Here is a 6,000-nt window from a genome sequence, read left to right as displayed (position 1 = left end):
ATAAAATTATTTGTAATTACCTAATTATTTATAAAACTGTGTCATCCTAAACGATTTTTTTATTTGAATGGAAGAGATTGTAAACATTCGAGTAGTAATTAAAGTTCAAAATCGGAAATTGATGCCGAATGAGATATGTAGTAAATTATTGTAGTCTTAAAATTTTGTTTCTTTTCGTCTTCAATTACCTATTATCTAGCAGCAAATATTAATAGGATTCAAAAACGTAATTACTTTAGTCATACGTATAATAGGTCCTGTGTAAACTTTATAATAATTGGCTAGACAAGTTAGTTAACATAATAGGTAATTGGATTATGAAGAAGTAATCTTCTACATAATCCAATCACTTATTTGCCTATATAAATTTCAATTGCGCGAGCAGTAGGATTAGCACGATAGGGCGCGACTAGCGCGATGAGCGACATAAAGTGCGAAATACTGCTATTCTCGCATAGAGATCTCGCGCTTTATGTCACTCTCGCGCAAGTCGCGCCTTATCGTGCTAGCCCTGGGCAGAGCTAGCCTAAATAATGAGCATTGACAAAAAATTTTCTTTTCACCGTCATCATCGGGTGCCTAATGTGTAATTTATGTGGTCTGTGGTGTAATGTTTTATTATTAAATATTCTATGTCAAATTTGACTAGAGCTAGATTATGAATTTTGACAGAACAATTCAGTGCTCGGTTAATACGGCATAAACAAAATAAATTAAACAGAAACAAAATTTTTCTTGTATGAAATACTTATCACTCTCCGAAAGGTGGCTTCACCAGTAATATTACAAAATGTACTGGTGGGTGAGATCTCAATCCGGAACCATCCAACAGAATATCTATATACCTACGTATTGTAATTATTACAATATGACGAAAATGTTGTAAAATGTTCTCAAATAAGGCGAACTCAACGCGGAATAATCAACCAAATCCGGAAAAGAAAAATCTTTTGCAAAGGTCTTACGTAATCATTTTAAAATGCCAAATAATCAATTATATTTGGCATTTTTACATTTCCTCACAACGGTATATCTACCATCGTCCCCTTTCACATATTCTTTTATTGGATGATAATGTTTAGTAAACTTGTCCAAAATCCTTCCTTCCTTGTTTAAGGTTACTCTGGATAAGCATTTCGGGAAACTCGAGCAGTAGTAAACATTCTTGCTTCTTTGGAAATAAGCTTCATCTTCTAAAAAAATCATTCTCTTTCCTCTTTTTGATATTCCCCGTGTGTATCCTTAGTAATAAAACGAAAACTTAATAATACACGCGATAAAGATCTTAACTCTGTTCCGCACTAAGCACACGTAATTATTTCGCAACAAATATTAAATTCCTAATAAGGAATTGTTTCGCTCCAAGCGAAAAAAGACAGTAGTCAACGAGAAATATACGTAGATACATTTCTCGTAGACGTAGTTGCAGATCTACTAATAATAATCTAGTATCTAAAGATAACTCATAAAATCTAAACGTCATAAAAAGTTTCAATGAAAGTTAAAGAGTGATTGAAATCAAAATTGTCAAAAAGGTTAGTTTGCTTTATTAATATAAATCGTTTCGCAAACATTTGTATAACAGTAAAAGTTAAAAGCAATCCAACAAAAAAATATCTAAAGATAAAAATCACAATTTGTCAGCATTCTATGCAGAATAGTTGTGTATATTCATAGACAATACAAAAACTTAAGCTTCGTATCTATTGCCTGCGCATCAGTGTGCGAGTTGCTACGCTCAAACACCACGTTTAACTTCAACATTATTTACTCTAACCTTCTAAAAATTATTGAAATTACATTAAATAATAATAACAATATAATAACGCACACACTCAACATGGCCCCGCCCTAGGGAAACCCTGTGTCGCGGGTGCCATGGGCACACATAGACAACCACAAATGACACTCAAACTCACGAGAGAAATAAATGTAGGCCATACAAATATTTCTCGCGGCCCGGGAATCGGGCCTGGGACCTCTGCGTGATAGTCCGGCATGGTAACGGAGGCAGTTATAATAATATCTGTACACTTCTTTTTTTAAAACAAGCAATAATAACTATCAATCATAGCAAACACAAAGAGATTTAAAACAATCAAAATCTTCTTTAATTTTGAAATCGGTTTACATCTTCCATTACACTAGGACTTTTATATTGATACCCTGGTAATGTCTGTAACTTATTTAAGGATATGATTGTGTTTCATACTCGAATTAGTTATTTATATATTCCCAACATTGTTCAATCTTAATCTAGCTCTGTATCCCATTCCTTTCTAGGCGCACCTCCACCCTTTTCCTCTTATTCTTGAATATTTATAACCTTATATTACGAATCTTTCTCTTTGTGAGATGATGTACTCGTACTCTACTAAGAGAATGGAGCATGAATTATTAGATTATAACGCATCTAATCATCATCACAACCTATATACGTAATCTAACAACACGTATTTATATCGTGCCTCTAGTAACTCGTTGCTTTTTTGACAAATTTTCCACGGCAAAGTACTTTAAGTTTAACATTACATATCTGTATTGTAGCCAAATTCTATGTAGAATAAATGTCACCAAACAATAACATAAGATTTTTAGGGTTTGCACCTCACACTGCTTCAATATTTTTCCCTAAAATTTGATTAAGCTATTGATAATACTAATTTGAAGTAATGTCTGTGATGAATTTTGTTCAACAGAAGTCTCAAATCACTAATAAGTAATTCGAATTTGAAACTAACCATTTAGAAGTTTTAAATCACTGGTAAGTGATTTTAAAATAACGCAAACTACAGTACTTTGGTAGTATAATGCTTAATGATAAATACGACCTACTCCGTCTAATTATGTAAGGGAAGATACAGGAAAAGCGACCACCTGAAGAAGGCGTACTTCGTGGCTTAAGAATCTCCGGACGTGGTTCAACCTGAGCACAAGATCTTTGTTCCGTGAAGCTGTGTCTAAAATACAGATAGTCCTAATGATAGCCGACCTCCGGTAGGAGATGACACCTCAAGAAGAAGATACAACTGTGCAATCCGTAATCCGAAATCCGAAAAGATTACAAACATTCAAGTTCAAATTGTAATTCTAGTTCAGAATCAGAAATTGGTGCTGGATGAGATATGTAGCAAATTGTATAAAATAAAATCTTACAATTTTGTTCCTTTTTATCTACCATTACGTACTATCTAGCAAAAAAATATTAATATGATGATGAATCTATTATTAAGTATTACCCACACAAAACCCTGCCTACAGAGATGTGACGAAGCTGTGTTGTGAGACAGACACATTAACGTGTGAAAAAATTATGTAGGCAGACGAACGTATATATTTCATATAGCAATTTATTACAATGTCGTATAATTTGCTTGTACTCTTACTCACCCCCTTAGATTCTCATTAGGGTAGCCAGAGACTATGGACCGACACTTAGCACGATCCTGACTGATCCTCTCTTACTTCCTTTACATTTATCAATCTTTTCATATAAGCCATACTCCAGCCTTTTTACGAACACGCTCAGTTTCATCTGATAATGTTCTTCGTGGCCGTTCTTTTCCAATGATGCCTTCCATGTTAGCTCCATACATATTTAATCTTATCTTTAGAAAATTAATTTTAGCTATTTACATCGTTAATCTACATTCATTCATCCGATCCATGGCCACGGCCATTACCACTTCAACATACCCTTTTCTATTTCTTTGACTAGATCCTCTTTGAAACCATATTGTTCATGGATCACAATTTCTTCACATTATGTGTCAGATCACATCAATATATTGAGGACCTCCGTGATCGAGCACTTGTTTGCACACGAGCACCGGTTTTCTTGGTGTTGCCGTCTCTGATGTCCCGGGTTGGATCCCCGGCCGGGCCAATGTAGAATCTACCTTTTCTATATTGTCTCAGGTCTGGATGTTTGTGGTACTGTCGTTGTTTCCGATTCCCATAACACAAGTGCTTTAGTTACTTACTTTGGGATCAGAGCAACGTACGTGGTCTAGTATTATTTGTATGACTTATTAGTGTTTTTTTTTATGATATCAAGTGAAAGGGACGATCAAGTCGTGCGCTTCGTGGTAAGCGATACGCCTGTCTATAAGCAGTTGCAATGCCATTCCAACTTTTAAATCAAAAAATATCTAAGGGGCACTGCCGCTGCGCCTATCACTCAGAGACATAACTTGCCAAGTCCCATGTGCCTGTGATTTCACCAGCACCACCACCTACACTACAAAACGAACGCAGTAATGTTCACATTAATAAAAGTAGTAGTACTAGAATAAGGTGGTACATCGCCTGAACGGACTCTTTCACAAGGAGCTCTACTGCTATGAAACTTAATTTTAAACTAGAGATTTCCTATACTAAGAGGCCAAACACGACGATTATTCGAGCCAATATCGAAAAAGTTTGGGTATACAAGTCATTTCTAACAAATTAAACGAATATAAACTTTAATAGTTTTATTATGTAGACAATATTTATATTTATTTACGCTAGTACCTATTACTCGTATTTAAGAGAGCGTCGCAATAAATTGTGCAAAAACTTACTTTCAAGGAGCACATGCTAAAAAAGCAAAAGTTCAACGCTCTGCACACAGTTCTACGGGCGCACTAATCAAACTGTTTGAGATTATCTTACCCAGATGGTATATTGAAAAAAACCGAACGCTTATCAAGTGGATCTTAATGGAATCAGTCACACTTTTTAATTTAATCAATCACAACAAGATTAATTTAATTACTTAAAAATACTGCCGCAATCATTGCGCTTTATAGGTTCTGATGGAAACAATATGTTTATTTCAATCGTACGTTTTTTGAATTTTAATTGTACTTATTATTTACAATTTTATATACTTCCCTGTAGTTGTAACTATATATTTGGGAGGATCGTGGTTATGGCAAGTGCGAGAGTAAAAATTGTCTATCTTCCCATCTTTATCAATTTTCACCTTAGCTTTGCAACCTGCGTCTTTCTTAGAACAATAGTAGTTGCTAGACTGTTTCATTTGTGAATATGTATAGCTGTTCAGCATTAGTAGGTTCTTGCCCCGAGAGTTTGGAATCCAGGCATATTGATAAGCTGAAATTTGAAGTCATAAATATAACCAACCCTATGAGCGCCCAGTTACACGATGCGAAAGTAGAAAGCTGCCGCGTGGCGACCGCCCAATTACCGCGCTTTTACACAGATTAATGGCAAATCTGAATTGTATTTACTAGACAACAACATTAAAATTCGGAATAATACAAACGCGCGGTCGCCGCGTAGAGCAAAGACAAGCCAATCTCGCACGCGCGCCCGGGACGCTCCTTTAAGTTAAAATGTAAGAACTAAACAAATAGAGCGTATTTTGCCATGACAGTTAGATGCACGCGGTCGCTGCGCCGCGGCCACGCGGCGTGTGCGTGATCAAATTGATTTCGAATAAACCTTAGTGTGTACCGCAACGTATATCCAAATTCAATCAAGCGTATGGGTACATCACTACTGTAGTTGCTGTATGGTGACAGCTAATGAATAAGCAGTCAAAATAAAAACCACCAAACATTGCATACACATTTATTATTATTAATGTCTATTGCTTAACTATACATGACACACTACTTCTTATGGAAAAATTCTTAATAAATGCATGGCATAAGCCTTATAATGTAATGGTAGAAAAAAGAGAAAGATGTTAATAATAATATTAATAAGCGCTAAAGATTTTATTATACGAGCTGAATTCCTTATTTTGTAATTATAAATGATTTATTTCTAATAAAACAAGCATTCTGTAACATAGTGACAACTCTGTCATTCGTACACAAAGGACAATCCATCTGTGTCACAATTAAAGTTACATTCGTCGTCTTAATACTGCGAAGTCACTTGTAGAGGAATTTCAAAGAATGCAGTATGAGTATGGTCCTCCTTCAAAACTAATATTCTTCCGTCTTGATTCAGCTTAATACTTGCCTTGCAGTTCATTGTCTGTCT

This window comes from Hyposmocoma kahamanoa, unplaced genomic scaffold (genome assembly GCF_003589595.1).
Source record: "Hyposmocoma kahamanoa isolate Upper Pololo Valley unplaced genomic scaffold, ASM358959v1 94, whole genome shotgun sequence".
Lineage (NCBI taxonomy): Eukaryota > Metazoa > Arthropoda > Insecta > Lepidoptera > Cosmopterigidae > Hyposmocoma > Hyposmocoma kahamanoa.
Note: the sequence above shows the minus strand (reverse complement) of the source record.